The sequence below is a fragment of the Desmodus rotundus genome, chromosome 2, assembly GCF_022682495.2.
Source record: "Desmodus rotundus isolate HL8 chromosome 2, HLdesRot8A.1, whole genome shotgun sequence".
Taxonomy (NCBI): domain Eukaryota; kingdom Metazoa; phylum Chordata; class Mammalia; order Chiroptera; family Phyllostomidae; genus Desmodus; species Desmodus rotundus.
In genome coordinates, this window is record NC_071388.1 from 185,611,614 (window position 1) to 185,629,569 (window position 17,956).

The 17,956-nt window shown below is 41.6% G+C and overlaps 1 protein-coding gene across 7 annotated transcripts in view; it reads right to left on the minus strand.

Moving 5' to 3' along the window:
• The window catches only part of CMKLR2 (chemerin chemokine-like receptor 2), a 79,151-nt gene that overhangs the window by 7,349 nt on the left and 53,846 nt on the right, over positions 1–17,956 (minus strand). The window lies entirely within an intron of this gene.

Here is a 17,956-nt window from a genome sequence, read left to right on the forward strand (position 1 = left end):
TGCTGGGCTGGTAGCACTGGGGCTTTATAAGAAAACGAGGGGCAGCTCCTGAGTTGTGATGGTACTAGACCTATGCTGTTTCGGCAGAGTTAATGGCCTGTGCCCTTTACTGCATAGCTGAAGTGTCCCCAGGAGCAGGAGGCTTTCATGGGTGCAGGTCGGGAGACCACGGGGTCTGGGTGAACCGAAGAGCAGCGGACTTGCATTCAGCGAACAGCAGCTAGTCAGTTCCAACCATTTGTTTCCACGTGGGAAATGAGCACTTAGGGTTGCCAGAGTTTTTGAAGAATTGCTGGATATTTATATTTTAATGTGAAAAGTTTCCAAGTTCTAAATTACTGTTTTAAACAAAATAGCTGTGGGCCATAGTCAACCCAGCTGCAAGTTTGTGACTCTTGGGACAGGCAAGTTCTTAGAAACGCTGAGCTCTTCACCCTGGCTGGTGTTGCTCAGTGGATTGAGTCCCGGCCTGTGAACTGAAAGGTGGCTGCTTTGATTCTCGGTGAGAGCGCTCGGCTGGGTTGCGGGCCAGGTCCCTGAGTGGGTGTGTGCGAGAGGCAGCCACACGTCAATGTTTCTCTCCCTCCCTTTCTGCTTCCCTTCCCCTCTTTCTAAAAATAAATAAATAAAAGATATTTTTAAAAACACACCAGAAAAAAAGAAAAACAAACACTGAGCATTTCAATAGTGAAGGGGGAAACTATACATCAAAACAGATAGATACTCTGAGTTAGCCCCTGTGAACGACTTGCCCCTTGGTCCCAGAGAGGCAGACCCTCAGGTTTAATACTCAGCGGCCTGTCCAGAGAACTTCACTTTATTCTCCACCCAGCTGATATAGAAGATTGACTATAGAAACTAGGACAATGCTTTTTTTCCTAGAAAAAATAGTTCCTAACTTTACTGGGTTTCTATTAAGACTATTAAGGAAGACCTTGGTAAGAAAAACAATATAATACATCAGCACCTAGGACCAGAGCTATTCTTTTAAATTATTATTTTGCAACTACTTTTATTAAAGCTGGGGACAGTGAAACAAGAAAGGGCCTAGCATGGAAGAAACAACAGGGGCGAGCCTAGGCAGGGCTGCTTTGGCTTGCTGGAAAGTCAGAGAAAAGGGGGCCTTGGAGACAGGTTCAGGGGGTTAGCCTGGGACAAGCTGCTGCTGCCCATTGCTCCCCGGGCTGTAAGCCCTATGGGGCCCCTTAGAGTTTAGGAGATGCTCACCTGTGAGGGGAAGAACAGGTGGAAGGGAAAGGCACGGGCGTGGTCCTGGGAGCGAGAGTGCACCCAGAGCTATTCTTTGAAGCAGGACAAAGCCCCTGGTCCATTAGAGGGAAGGGTGAATAACTCCCTGGAAAATGACCCTCACCCTGTTTTCTGCCATCTCTGGTTAGAAGACCCGTGTGTCCCTACCTCATCGTTGATCCAATCCCCACAGCTTGGATCTTTCAACTCTTACGAGCTGTGCTCTGCCCTAAATGTGAACTCGACCGCATTCCTAGTTCAAAACATGACTTGGGAGTCTTCCTGGCCCACAGACCTACCTCTACTTCATTCTCCAATCTGAGTAGCTGAGTACTGCTTTGTCCCCAGGCCTTCCCCAGGGGTTCCAGTGTGGGGTTGCTGTATCATTAGTTCTTGCTAGTCCTCAGGAGAATGCTGAGCTATTACCACATTCCCATGACCTTTCTCATTTGCTCTCTTTCAGGCTCCATGCTTCCATGCTTCCAATTCGTTAAGACTCTTCAACTCCCAACCCAGGAGGCAGCACCCTGACACCAGCTCCCATCTCTTATACCACAAAATCTACTCCAGTGATTCTCAACGCAGGACAATTTTGCCTCTCAGTGGGTATTTGGCAACATGTAGAGGCACTGTTGGTTGTAACAACAGGAGATGAGGGAAGGGACAGGTGGGTGCCACTGGTTTCTGGTGAGTAGGGGCCAGGGGTACTGCTAAACATCCTAAAATGCACAGCCCCCCACAGGAAAAATTATCTTATCCCCAAGATCAATGAGGCCGAAGTTAAGAAACCCTGACCTACACACAATGAGCTGAGTGTGGACCCCATCCCTCTCTCTTGCTGGTCAATCTGCCCTTTTCCTGTGAGCACTGTCAGCTGGGAGTCCTGGCTCAGCTTGGTCTGTTCCACCCCACTACACCCCAACTGTGCTTTATAACCCTTGCAAACTAGTGATCAGCGTGTTTAATTCGATTGAAAACATATTTTAAAATATTTGATGTACATGCTACTATTGAAATATTGGGAGATTTCACAAAGAAGATTCCAATGTTTAGCTTCTCTGGATAATTTATATTATCTGTGAGGAACGGGCCTGCATTTCCTAGAACAGCATTTGCATTCCTCCCTAGACGAGGTATGTACTCTCTGACTTGCCGTGGTCACCACCACTTCCAGATAACACATTGATGATACGTTCTATGATGCTGCCAGCACTTGAATTTGCAATCTTTGCTAATACTGTATAAGAAAGAAAACTGTTGAAAAAATTAAAACTGTATGAGAGTGCAAATGAAGTGTGTGAAAATGCAGTATCAAAATAAGGTCTGCAACCTCAAAGTAAAAATGTTGTCTACAAAGAAACCTTACAACCTTGTGCATTTCTGCCAATGGAAATTTAAGGGCGTAAACTTAAAGAGATGTGTTTTTAAACTTTTAAAAACTGAAATTCTGCTGTATCATCAATCATGTTGTGTTATGCTTATCTGTTCATTCTTGGTGAGAGAAGAGAGGGCAGAAAGAGGTACAGAAAGGAAATATGGGGAAATGCGTCCTCGATGTAACCACGTGGCAACACACACGTGCTTTGGAGAAGTGGCAGGGGGTGGCGGGGCTGTGAACGCAGCCTCAGGTGGAAGCAGAGGGACTTCTGGGCAACGGAAAGGAGCCTTGTTGGGCAGTCAGCAGAAATGGAGACGGAGCGCAGGCTAAATTAAGTCTCTAAGTGCAGGTCTGAAGAAAACGTTGTCGTTTATGAAACGAGCAGAGTCAAAGGTGTTGGCTGGCAGTGACTTTCCATTGGGACGTCGTCTAGTTCTGTTAATTTGGAAGTCCTTGGAGGGGCACAGTGACAATGTCAGAATGACACTTTGGACTTGACTGAAAAGAGAAAAGAGCTACTGTATTTGTCTTAAACCGTGTGTGCTGCTGAAAAGCAAATAAAAATTCTGACTGAAATAAAGGCTAAGGAAGACCTACATGATCACAGAATCTTTGGAACAGCCACTTGAGTATGTGGCAGGCTGCACTGTGGACAAGAATGTATGCAGATCCACCCAAGTCTCTTAGGAATGTGTGAGAAACGCTTGGTGTGGAGCAAAGGTCAGAGGACCATCCCTGAAGCCTGTGGCTTGGCCTCCAAAGAATGTGAAGAGGCTTATTTCCTGCAGGGATTCAGCTGTCCAGGGGACCCAAGTTATCACTTCCTGGGTATCACTGACCCAGATACTTAAGTGGCACATGTCTACTTCTGGAGCACAGAACTGTTTATTGAGTTAAACAAATTGGTTTCTGGTCTGTTCAGATTTAATAGATGGTGAAGCTGAAATTCTTTTCTGAGTAAATAGATTTCAGAGCAAGAGTTCTGGCAGAAAGTATAGTGATAAATAGTCTAAAAAATCCAGATGACTTGGGAAAAGGACATCTGGCAGAAATGTATATCATTAAGCTTTTCAATGTGCCTTTAAACGAGGCTAGGCTGTAAAGGGAAACATTCTGTTTATCTACCTTGACAAACACAAAGATGCCTTCTGGCAGAACATTTGGTGAATGCAGAGAGGTTTAATTTAGTTCCATAATGTTGAGTCAGATAGGTTTTCATGGACCACTGCTAAAATGTATACCTAACAGAATCTTAAGAAAATGTAGGCTCTAATCTGCTTTAAACAGAGAGAAGGATTCAATGACCTTGGTCTATGTGGATGGCTGGGTAGAGTTCCTCAGACACCCTGGTACAAAAGAACTCAAGGGCTAAAGAAATGTGTCTTCTGTGAAAACCATAGGGGCCCTTGAGGGAACATGTATTTTGCTTCTGATTGATGATAGGAATGAGTTGAATGAATCAATGGACATGAAAGAGAAACTCTGGTGAAAAATCACAGATCCATGACCCAGCAAACATATATGGTAAGCAAAGTTAATTTTTCAAGGGCTGTCTTCTCAGGGAAGAGAGATGTTGTTGAAATGCATGTGCGGGGTGGGGCGGGGGGCGGCGGGTAACGGTTATTTGGAGGCATTGTTCAGTATTTTCCACTAACTATCAAATATAAACTGTACCCCACACCCAGACTGTACTCAAGATGTTTGGCACCAGTAGAATATTTTGCTGCCCTTTGGATGAACAATCTCTGCTTGGAAGGTGTTGAGGCGTAGCAGTGTTTTATAAAGATGCCCTGTTTATTGACCCAAGGCAAGCGCAGGAGGTTTAGACGGAAACTAAGGTTGGGTGTGATACAACAGCTACTGCTGGCTGGTAAGAGGTAGAGCAGAGACTGCAGATTGCACCCAACCCCGGGCGGAGCCTATCCTTTAATAGAGAAATATCTTGCTTATCTGTGGCTCCCATGCCATTTATTGCTTAATGCCAGACATTGAAGCATTACTGACAATATTCCTTGGCATATGAGGAAGAATGGAAATTTTTTGGTTTGCCTGGAAAAGAGACAACAGCAAAGGGGAGTGTTCTGGTAGTGATGTCCTTTGAATGTCATGCTTAAGCATTTGGATGTTCCTCCATTGCCAGCTGGGAGCAAATAAAAAGGTTTGTAGGAGAGAGTGACATCACTTAGTCTTTGTTTTTGTAAATGTCATCTGGTAGTAGTTTGGGAGAATGTTGTCACAATTGAAGTCCCCATGCGGGGAGGGTGGGGGGTGCCTGAGGCAGTGACAGTGAGAATGGAGGTGAGGGAGAGATGTTTGAGAGACATTCACTTAGGAAGCTAGCAGAACTTTTCAGGAAGTTTAGCTAAACTGAGTATGTCATTCACAATAACTTTTTTATGGAGTTGGCAGTGAAAATCAACCTCAAACAGGCAAGCTAACTAATTTTAGGGCATACAAATGTTTTATTCACTTTTAAAGCAGTGAGGTTGGGAGAGTTTTTCCTTTATGAAAAAAAAAAGAAAGAACAATTGGATAAAATGGGAATGATATTTATTTTCACTCTGCTGGGATTAAAGTCTTTTCGTAAAAAGCACTGCCAAGCTGACCTGCACGTCTAACCCCCTGCTTCACTTGGACAGTTTAAGAAGACACAGCACAGCCCTGGCCGAATAGCTCGGCTGATAAGAGCATAGGCCAGATACACCAATGCTGAGGGTCCAATCCCTGATCAGGGCACCCACAGGAGACAACCAATGAATGCATGGATATGCGGAACAACAAATGGGTTTCTCTCTCTCTCTCTCTCTCCCTCCCTCCCTCTCTCTTTTTAAAATCAGTAAGTAAAACAAAATCTTTTCAGAAGACACAACACATATGTGAGAAGTCAATGCCTACTTACAGACCCGTTGTTCTAATGCTCCACCCAGAGGTTAGAGTCCCCACTTGGGCAGTCTGTGTGACTCTGTTGATTGCTGGGAGAAAGCAGAGGGAATGATGAACCTTGGGTCAGGGAGAAACTTTTAGGCTTAATTCCTTTTCAAGACTGTAAAATAATTAACCCAGATGTAATTTAAATATCAGACAATAAAGTGGTTTATGAGCTCTGGAGTTAGAATGCTTGCCTTCAAATCCCCGTCTTCCTTTCTTCCTGGCTGTGGAATCTTAGAGAAATCACCTACTACCTTGAAATCTCAGTCTCCTCCTCACTTGTAACATGGGAATAGTAATAGTAGTAAGTCATAGAGTTGCTGCGATGATCACATAAGGAAATCCTCAAATAGTGGCCGGCTCAGCACCTGGCACGTCAAGTGTGCTCAGTGATTGCAGCTACAATTAGAGCCAGTATCCGACACAGCAGGACCGGCGCTATGGAGGGATTTCTTCGTGTTACTTCATGAGGGTAAGAAGTTTGAAGTAGACATTTTAAAATTTGTCTTGTTTTGTGGGCTTTCTATTTCTGAAAACACTGACGCTGTATGCAGTCCACACATTGTTGCACGCCTGCCTTCTGGAGGTGTTTGAGCTGGGGGACCCCTGAGTTTAGCCCCCCACTGCCATTATTATCTGGTCAAGACTAGTGAGAAAGTATAATACTATAAAGCATTATATTTCTCATACTTCTGTCTTTTAAAAGAGCTATTTATTCACCTTTGATTAAAGGATATAGTCTAGGTCTTTATCTTGCTCCTCTCCAAATATTATCTAGAGTCTGGGGAAGAATCACCATCATTGATGATACAATGTTTCAAAGCCTTGGGTATGGCAGCAAGAAACCCCCAAATCAGTATTTCTGTGTGTACAAGTAATTTTTTAGCAGGAACAATATGGGCACTGAACCGGAAAACCTTGGTGGCACAGGACTTCTGTCACTTTATTTTTGTAGGGCATGACTAGATAGCTACTGGAGATCGGAAGTGTCCCAAATTATATTTTGGATATTTTCATTCATATAAACAGTCAGAATTAAAGCTTTGATCCTTTCTAATATCTTCTGGGCAGTGTTATGTCTCTCAAAGAACTGATTTTGGAGGCAGCAGTCACAACAGGGTACCTACCAGTTTATAAAACATCTCATAAGTAGATACTGCCCAGGGTTTAAAAATTGTCTTAAAGGTTGACCATGACAATGTTTGTGTGAGCCTAGAATCTTTAACCATGACCTGAAATCTCTGCAGACAGAGCTAGGCTTCAGAAAAGTCAGGGACACACAGCGGAAGTTCATGCTGCTACCACAATATACCTTTGTTTCGTATTTCATCATTACTTGGCACTAAGTATGTTTTGGTTTTCAATCACATACTGTCAGTGACATTTACAAAAGTCTTAGGGCAAGATATTTCCTTTCTTAAAGAAAGAGAAGGCTCTTCTCCTAAAGGAGAAGGAACAATAGTCAAGGAACTTGCAGAATATATTGAAGTTGCAGCCGCTCATAAAACAATACTGTTCATCATTCAGAGAAGCAGTAAGTGAACTTGGTGAGGGGGTTGGATTGGAAACTTGTTTTGATAGCAACAGTAATGTTTTTTCAACATGGCAGCAAAAAAAAAGTGGGGGTGGGGAGGGAAGGGCAAGATTTCTAGAACTTCCTCTTATTCATACCAGATTGTGCCTGAAAATATTTTTTGCCTTTTTCCCCCCCTAGGAGGAGACAGGAGGGAGTACAGGATGAAATGGAGTAGGAGAAAATAAAATAAAGCAAGTTGAAAGGCTTGCCCATTGATCATACCAAACAATTGGGTCCCAGAATTATTACTGTGAATACTTTTAATTATTTTATGATAATGAAAACAAAGCTAGCAACCTCAGCACTCCACTTTGTCATGGTCAGTCTCATTAGGACTAGTTTGTCGAGGTCTGTAAAACAGATTTGGAGAAATCTGTTTCTCCAAATTGGTAAACTAAAGCAACGCAAAGAAAAAAACTCAGGAGGCTGCAGAGACTGGAGAAGGTGTCTTTGTTGGAAAGGCTGGAAGGCATCGGGGAAAAAGGAAGACTTCAGGTGTCTGACAGCCATCTTCAGATAGGTGAGGATGAGGAAAAAGTAAGGGGTTTACTCTGTGTGTTTCCAGTGTTGGAGCTAGGGCAAAAAATGTTGCCATAGTAGCCAGGAAAATCTCAGCTTACTAAAAACAAGAATTTATAGCTGCTCAAATCGGAGAATGTTAAAAACCTGCAAAACAACACACCAAACAAACAGATAGATTGCACTGGGCGGGTGCTAAGGGGGTTCAGGCACAGTCTGAACAGTTGCTGAATGGAACACTCTAGAGGGCACTGACGTATGCGTGAACGGGGCCTTTAAGGGCAAGAATCTATGACAACAGATATTATTTTTGAGCCCTTATTCTCTACTGATCAGTAAACTGAAGGAGAGGAAAATTAAAGAACTCGCAAACCATTTAGTTGGCAAATTGGCATGGCTAGAATTCTTATCCAATTTGTAAATGCCCAGGCTCTTAATCTTCAAGCGCCCAAAGTACAGGACTCCTTTCTTAAGAGGGTTTAAAGTAGTAGAGATTCTGGGAATGACAGAATTTAGAGAATAATTCTACTGTTGCTTTTCCCCCCTAGAGCTGTACCTGTGGCTGAATGAAAAAACAAAAGAAAACAAACAAGAAAATGAACCACTCTTCCCTGCAAATGAGGATGACTAGATAGGAGGAAGCTGAGAATCATCTAAGAAAAAGAAAGCTACTTTGGTTCTTTCTTAGACTCTTCCACACCGCTCCCCACCTCCAGGCCCAGCGGAGCCGGCTTATGAGAACATTTTTTAACTTTGTGCCCCTGTCACTGCTACATATGGGCACAGTGTCAGAGGCACACATTTAACCAGAATCTATTCTGTCCCTGGGGCTGGCTCTGACTCAGCTGTTAAAGTCACTGCAAAATGTGGAAAAGTGAAGAACCAAACTGCCAGACCAGGAATCTAAACCAATTTCTACCTAGTACACAGCGTCTGGATTCTGAGGACACTCAAGCAAACGCATCTTCTTCGCTCTCTCCTGCTGACCTGGACGGCGTGGGAACCTGGAGGGCTGCATCTGCCTGAGAGCCTCTCCTTTCCTCCTGGAACCTACTGTGATTTCTTCTTGGCTTTCTAAGGGCAAGGGTGCTTCCAAATGGTGCATATCCAGGTCCTGGCTTAACTCGCCAGGCACAAGACGTGGATGAGAGAGGAGAAAATCAAAACAGGGAAGAAAACTTTTAACCCACTTCCTAGTTCTGATCAAAGACCTTCACCCAAACCCCACTGTGGGGCTCTCAGGGCCCCCTGTTGTCCTCTGTCTAGCAGAGCCCTTGAAGGGAACCTGGTTCATTATGGAAACAGTGTCCCCCAGAGGTTAGCGTGACCCAGTGTCACATCTTGAGTTTTCCCCCGTGCTCTTCGGTCTCAGTTTCCTAGTAAAACAAACGAGAGCTATTTTACCCTAGTACACTACTGTGCCTAGTTTGTGACCCACCTCCGCACATCTGAACACCTCCTGCTGTGCATTCAGAGATTCCTTTACAACTCTCCCAGCCATGGGGACACTTTCCTGTTGGTTTTTCACTTGGTCGACCCAAAAGTTCAGATTGCATGACATAGGACCAGGATTAGGGTGAGGCAAGTGAGGTTATATCGTGTGCCCAGAGTTGGATCCTGACTTCATTGAAAATTTTGATACATTGTTCAGCATGGGATTCTTTTGCATTAAGTGTGATTACTAAGGTTTCTGGCACCTGTGAAAATTTTGCCTCAGTTGCCTCACCCTAGTTCCTGACCTGCCGGGACACTTGACCCATTTGAGTCCATGGGCGCCAGGTTGCCCGGTATACTGACAGAGCACTGGAACTCGGGAGAGATGGTCCTAAGAGTCACTTCTGCATGTCACTAGCTGCATGACTTTGGATGTGTCACCTTCCCACCTGGGACCCCAGGGGCCTCATCTGGAAAAGGCAGGTGATGTGCAGTTTTAAACAATTACGAGAAGCTCAAGGATGGCAGGACAGTGCATTCTAGCTCTTCTTCTACCCTCTGTGCCTCCAAGGAGCCCTGAACCCAGTGCTTTGCGTAGAGCGGGTCTTCAAAGTATGTCTTCAAGTAAATTTTTTTTTGCACATTGGATCAAAAATAGGAACCAAGAACCAAAACAAAAGGCCTACACAAATTAAAAACATTCTGCAAATGAAAACAAAACCTCCCCAAACTAGAGTATTGTCCCTCCCTTATTCCTTCCAGAGAAAAGAATGAAATTGAAATCATTGCTCTTTCTAACTCATTTACTGGTAAGTATGGCAAAGTCTCATTGTCTTTTCTCCCCACAAGTATATAGTCAAGTATTTCAGGTTATGAGCGAACAAGACTTGTGTAATCATTCAGCCCTCTGGGAGTTCTTTTATTTAAAGATACCAGTACCACCCAAATGAGTCACATTTCATAAAATGTAACATCTGTGAGAAAAGGTTATAATCATGCAGCAGTGCCTAAAACAGCTGTAGAACTGCTGAAGAAACACTCTCCACTGCTTAACTAGTTTTTCATAGTGACGTCTGCATAAGCAGGGAGAGAGAACACTCGTGCATATAGCTCAGAACTCTTATTTTCTCCTCTTCTTTCCTTGCCTGTCAAGGAAGGGGAGAGAGGGAAGAAGGAAGGAAGGCAGGAGCAAAAGATACTTGTTCAATGGTAAAACCTATGACTATATTTTCTAATATTTTAACAGCTCTTTTCTTTAGTCTGAGCTCATTTTATGTTATGCCATCTTTCCCATGTATTTACTCTCTGATCACTGGTAGAAATTCAGAAGCAAAGTTGCTTCTGAATTATTTCGCAAGTTGTTTCTGGATACAGTAAATTTGCAGTAAATAATTTAAATGTATTTAATATCTTTCTTCTTTCATATTTGATATTACTCAACCTTGTCTCAGAAATAGAGGGCTGTTACTTGAGGAAAATAAAAGTGACCTCCTAAAGGTCATTAAGCATGGTGGTTTGTAAGAAAGAATGGATGTAGGCATATGTCTGCGCTGTCCCCATCATCACAGTACTTTGGACACCTGAAAGCCAAGTGCTTCTCCAGAGCATCACGCCCTAGAAAGTAGTTAGAAAAGACCTTGGTGCCTATGCGAGTTACACAATATACCTTCGCCAAAGCACAGTGCAGTTTACTTCCTGACAGGGAACTTGGAAGGAACGCAGTTAACAAACCATTTGATATAATCAAATTTCTTTTTAAAAATTCTACTTTTAGCCCTGGCTGGTGTGACTGTGTGGATTGAGCTCTGGCCTGTGAACCAAAAGGTCAGTGGTTCGATTCCCAGTCTGGGTGCATGCCTGGGTTGCAGGCCAGGTCCCCAGTTGAGGGCGTAGGAGAGGCAACCTATTGATATATCTCATGTACAGTGATGTTTCTGCCCCTCTTTTTCCCTCCCTTCCCTTCTGTCTAGAAGTAAATAAATAAAAATTCTACTTTTAGAACAGATTCCTATATCTTTCCTGCTCATCACAGATTTTTTTCTAACAAGGCAAAGTCAGACAAATTATTTCAACCTAAAGTCTGATTCTCTGAAACTGTTTTATAACTTGTGTGATGAATTATTAAAAGCAAAACAGGTTGGCAATTCTAAGCTCATCTTTAAAACTACCTAAGAAGAGTCAGATTAATAGTAACCATAGATGCCCTGAATTGAAGACACTTTAGTTTATAGCTTGTATTTAAGATTTTTGAAGGTTCTGAACAGAGAAATTCACAATGGCCATTTAATTACTTCATAAAAAATCTAATTCTACCATACTGACCTGGAAAATGGGATGGAAAGGCAGTGTCCACTGTGTTCTTTAGAAATTACCTGTCTTCTGCCACTTCAGAAGTCATGTGTTAAGCAACACTTGCATTGAACTTTACGCCACTTACAGTACAAAGCAAGCCGTCTTCTCCAGCAGGTTTTCCCGGCTGATAACGTGCTTAAGCAGCAGTTACAGGCCCTGAACTATTTTGCTAAAGTGGATTTGGTAAGCCAACATGAAAGATATCTGTCATATGGACTAATGGCTCATTCAGTGCCTTTTCACCATCCATGAAAAGGGTGCCAACATGACGTGCCCTGGAAGCATGCCGATCGCCCACCTTCACTTTCATTTCCGTGGGATGTGCACTGCTATTCACCCAAGGCAGAGATTAGTGCCCTTCGGTGAGCTGTTCCAACATTTAGACATGCTAAATTTCTGCCCAAATAGCTTTCTCCTTGACCATGAGTTCAATGTGAGTCAAGAAAGAGATGAGGCAGCTTAAACACACACACACACACACAAGGTAAAATTTGCCCATGGACTTTTTAATAGTATTTGGCAATTATTTGTCCAACTCTGCTAGAACTGGTCAGATTGCACCTCAGGGTATTGTATTCTTTTCTGGGAATTATAATTTAAGAAGAACAATGATAAACTGGAGCATGTCCAAAACAGAGGGAATAGGATGGAGAGAAGGCTTTAAACTACATCATGTGAGGAGCATTGAATGAACAGGTGGAAGCCTTTCATCCTGGAAAGAAAGGGCAGGTGGACTTTTTTCAAATGCTTCAAGGGCTTGCATACAGAGGAGGGAATTGTTTTATTTGCCAGACAGTGAAACTAAGAATATGAGGAAAAGAACCATTTTAGCACAATGTAAGTTGAAACTTCCTAAAGATTATGGTTGTTTAAAATGGGCATTTATTCATTTACTATTTAGTGAGCATCTACTATGTGTTTTAGGCCCTGGAGATACAGCAGTGAATACCAGTGAAAAGACCCCATGGAGTTTTCGTTCTTATACAAACCTGTGTCAGATGATGGCACATTACTCATACTGGGAGCTGTCTTATGAGGCAACTGTAAATTGAGGGTTTTGCAGCAGGAAACCAGCAATTAAACATGACTGGACTTGATGATGTCTAAGTTCTGGCAACCCTGAAACCCTATGTTGTGGTTACTCAAATGTTGTAGTGATGAATTTTGATGGCTCTCTTGGCTATTGGGCAGGTTGGACAGTTCTGATTATGTGGCTTAGACAGTCTTTTGTCAATCAATGCATATACACAGTAACATATCTTCCAAGTTTCTTAGAGGGTTTGGGTGGCATGGAGAGTAAAGAGAGAGGACACTATAAAATTTCTTCTATGCATATTGTACAGAGAAGGAACACAATTTTCCTGATGTCCCATATTATCTCCAAATTGCTGGTTGCTATTTCTGTTACTTTCATTCTTTCTCAACTTGCCATTATTTGTTCGGGAATGGGAGTCCTCCCTTTACAAACCAATTTCCATTCTTTAATCTCTTTGAAACAGGGCGGAGTCAGGGTAGCTACAGATCACAGACTCATTGTTAAAACAGGATGAGATGTGAGAGGTAATTTAATTTAATCCTTTCATTCTATACATGAGAAACCAGAAAGTTAGCAGAACACTTTATACAACGTGAATACTAAAAACAGAAGCACTAATAACTACTGGAATTTCAAGCACAATTTCTACTTTGGGACAAAAAGTTTTATAAAGAATGAAGTAGAACTTCTAGAAATTAAAAACTTAATATTGAAATTGAATTTAATGGATATGTAAAATAGAAGCTTAGACCTAGTTGATGAAGGAATGTAAACTAGAAGATATATCTGAAGAAGTTATCCAAAATGTAACACAGAGAGACAATGAAATGGAAAATATGAAAAAAAAGCTAAAAATGAGGAGTAGAGAGTAAGAAATTCTAACATATATCAAGTCAAATCAAAGTTTCAGAAGGGGATAAAACCAGCTGTTTAAAAGTGGGTCCACAATCAGAAGCTATTTTGTACTTGGATATTTTGATCATGTACCACTAGAGAATTATAAAATAATGCCCATAATGTTCCTGATTAGGTCACAAGATGACTGACTTGGGTATCATTCGATCTGATAATTCTCAGAGGTGTCAATCGTCCTCCAGAGTGCAGGACCCATTGTTCTATCTCAATGGCATCGCATCCACAGGCTTGGTCACATGTTTGGTTTGGGAAGAAGGGTCATCTTTGCAAACGGGGTCCCTCTGCTCTTCCCCCAAATCTAGATAAACTAACTCCATAAGATGATGCAACTGGAATATGAGAACTCATCATAGAATGAAATCTGGACCATGATTATAAGACCTTTTGTAGAATTACAAAATGCTTATAAAGTTCTTATATTGACCTTGTTCCTATTATTGACTCTTCTCTAGTGATTAATAATAAAGACCTTAAGATAAAAATAAATATTTGAGGAGCAAAGAATATGGAAGTTGGAGAGATGCGTGGCAAGAGAAGTGGATAATAGAGTCAGATTCTGAGGGAGAGAAAAATGGCTTGAGTTCCTGGGTCCCCTCTAGGATAACAAGAGAAACTGGAAGCTGGTTGAAGCCTGGCTCTGAGGCTGAATAGTAGAAAAAGACAAGTGGGACTCCCCAGCAATGCAGCCACTGCAGTCTACACAACTCGTGCTCCTTACTGTGTTCAGTGCAGGTGGACCCTTCCTAAAGGCAACAATAGGGAAGGAATAGCTCAAAAGCTGGGTGGAGTTACATTTTTTACAATATGGTTATCTAGATATTCTTTAAAAACTCTAAAATCAGTGGAAAAGTCATAAAAATCATCTTTTTCAATGTATGGCTAAGCTGGGAAGAAAGGAAGGGAAATCCTTAGTGGCCTGAACTGAAATGAGAGCAAGAATCCAGAGACATCAAAGCTGTTGGCTGTCCCACAGCCCATGTGGCCTCCCCTTCGTTGTTCCCACCAGGTAGGGTACAAAAGGTAAAATGATAGACCAGGAAATTTCCTGAAGCGCTTGGAACCAATCACTCTCCAAGTGGTTGATGAAGGGCTCGTGTGTGTGTGTGTGTGTGTGTGTGTGTGTGTGTATTAGAGGCACACTTTCAATTTGACCTTAACCATCACTCTCTCCTTGCACAAAGCTTCAAGTCATCCAGAGATGAGAGCTTAGGGTTTTTTTAGGCCTTGACTGCAGATTCTGGACATGAGCACACCCTCTACTTGAATGTGGCCTTCCTTTTTTGTTTAATCCTCATGAGAGGCTATGTTTTATTGATTTTAGAGAGGGAGGAAGGGAGAGAGAAACATTGATGTGAGAAACAAACATCGATGGTTTGCCCCCTGTATGTGCTCTGACCGGGGATTGAACCCACAACCTTTTGGTGTTTGGGATGATGTGCCAACCAACTGAGTCACCTGGCCAGGGCAAGTGTGGCCATCTTGATTCCCAGGTACGTGTCAGAGCTTTCCAAAGCCCCTCTGTATGTCCTGTTCTCCAATTTTTCTTTTAATGCTTTTGGTTAATTTAATGCCTTCCCCCAATTGGTATCCATCACCTTAGGCAGCTGCAAAGTTAAGTGACTACCTGTAATTATTTTTGACAAATGCTTATGGGTAAAAAGCTTTTCACAATGGTTGAGCTCTGAGTTAGCTCCAATATAGACAGTCTTGTAAGTCAGGATTTTCTGGGTGCCACCGAACAGGTCATATATTAATTCTCTGAGAATGAAGCTTTGATGGAGCTCCAGCTCCTTTCTGTTGTTCCCAGAGGCTGCCGGTCTTCACCTGGAACTCAGGCTATTAGTTTTTAAGACAATCCCAAATCAGAAGGCTCCAGGATGGACTAGGGCAAGTTAAAAATGTCACAAAGCTCACTGAGATTGAGCTATTTCCTCATTCCTTTGTTCCTTCTTTTAGTCCTTCCTTCCTTTCTTCCTCTCTTTCTCACTTTTTAAATAAACACTTCTGATTGCTGCTAGCTTTTGGGTAATTTCCAGAGTTTTGAAAAAGCTGATTCTGGCCACTTTGCCAGTTTTTTGTTGCTTTTGTGGAGGAAAGAATTGTTTGAGGTACTTAATTTGTTACTTTCACTAATGTCACCTCAATAAGGAGTTTGAATAGGCGTACTTTGTGCATCTGAAAACCACTTGGCCCAAATAGCATGGTGTTCTAAAAAATTAGGCTTATGAAATTTAAGAAGATTATAACACCTAATAGTTAAACCCCTATGGAATAATATACATTGTTCTACCACCTCCTTCTCCTTCCTAAACTTGCTTTAGCTCTAGAGACTATACAAATGAATGAATGAATAAATGGATTAATAGATCAATAAATCAATTAAATTTGTGGCTCATCAAACGGTCCAATACAGGGACTCATACAGAAAGTGCACTCAAAGAATGGTGCTGAATCAAACTAGATTGGCTCAAACAGGCAAAATCTTTCTGTTCTCTGTTATATCTTACCCTACTCATAGCATTAAATCTTTAGTTTTACATTCCTCCCATATAAAATTGTTTAGTCTTTTTAAAGGCCTTTTTGAAAGATTTTATTTATTTATTTTTAGACAGAGGGAAAGGGAGGGAGAAAGAGAGGGAGAGAAACATCATTGTGTGTTTGCCTCTCATGTGCCCCCTACTGGGGACCTGGCCTGCAACCCAGGAATGTGCCTAACTGGGAATCAAACCCGGGACCCTTTGGTTCTCAGGATGGCGCTCGATCCACTGAGCCACACCAGCCAGCGTTGTGTACTCTTTTATAAAGAAGATTTTCCACTTAATTTTTAGCATCACATCCTAACCAACTAAGCTAACTGGCTGGCTTTTTTCCCCACTTAATTTTTATGGAGTATATCTTAGTTTGAATAGAAAATGAGTCCTATAATATAGTTTTAACAATAAATTCTTTCCATACAAAAAAAAGAACAAAGGAACAAGGAGGGACAAAAGAAAGGAGGAAGGAGAGAAGATACTCTTGCCAGTTGACAAGGTGGTGGCCACTGACAAGTTATAAAATATTTTTACTAATATGCAGCAGAGATGTAATCATTTTTGATCAGAAAACTCTTAACTAGCTCAATGAAAGGACAGTAATTACAGAAGCCTATTTGGAAATAATCCAAAAGATTGTTGTGTCTCATATCTTTCTTAATTTGTTATAATGAATGAGTCATATTTTAAGAGGATTAAAGCTGCTTATAATGATAGTGCTACATTTAAACACTAACGAAGCTTTGGTAACAATATAATATGATTGCAATACAATATAATATGATTGGATAAGATTACATGATTCTTTCATTTACTGTTCTTACTAGCAAATTGCAAATTAAAAAAAAAAAAAACAACTAAGCAGCTTTTAATTTTGTTTCATTCTCTGTCCGAGATGTGACGATTAAGTGGAACCTGGACAAACACACGCACACATACTGAGTTAACTCAATTTTATAAATGTAAAATAAATTGCCATAATAAGTCATTTCATGTCCTTCTCCAATGACTCTATTTAATTAATACTGAACACAAAAGCAGGACTTCAATTTCTACTCTAGCAAACACAGCCTACATCCTTCAAAATTGTTTTATCTTCACTAAGTACTTAAAATCATATAAAAAAAGCAAAGGGGATTTTTCTCAGTTCTCATGATATTGTCTTATGACTTTCAAATGTGAAAAACACTCTGAAAAGTAGAAAGGTTCTTCAAGACATCAGGCCTGGTCTTTGTAGCAAATATTTGTCATAGAAAAACAAACACAGGGATTATTCCAGATTAAGAGAAAAGATACAAAAACTGAGTAATATGTGACCACTGATTAGATACTGATTTTAAAAGGCTATGAAAGAAAAAAAGCTATGAGAGGTATTTTGAGAATAATTGTAGAAATTTGATATGGATTGGATATCATTAAGAAAGTGTTTTTCATTTTCTTAGGTGTCTTAATGATATTGTTTTGTAGGAGAACGTTCTTTTTTGGGGGGGTTGAGTGCTGAAGTTTTTAGGGTGGAAGTCTAGAAATTTTTCAAACAATTCTGAAAAGTTATATACACATTGTACTTGTCAAGCTGGGAATGTATACCCTGATTCTTATCACAAAATATGATGAACAGAAACACATTTCCTCCTTCAAGAAAAAACTTGTTACCCTAGCTCGTGGGAAAGCAGTCAGAGAGAGCTTGTAGCTAGCCGCCCTTAAGGGACTGCTGCGACTACATGACAGGCACCCTGCACCCCACCCCTTTGTCACCCAAGGTCACGTCCTTCAGTGAACACTGAAATGGAAGTACAAGGCCTGGCAAACTCTGGTCCAATGGGAGAAAATTCTGATGGGCCCATTTTAGCTTTCAAGTCTGCTCTGGCTGTCAGTCCTACCTTGCAGCTCAATTTCTCCCCCTGCCCGGTCGTCGCACTCACCCACCTTCCACACACACACAGATATGGATCTTAAGGGCACAAGCTAATAAACACCTGATTATTAAACTCTTTCTCAGAGTCTTCTAGGATAACTCAACCTGTGACAACGTGGATGGA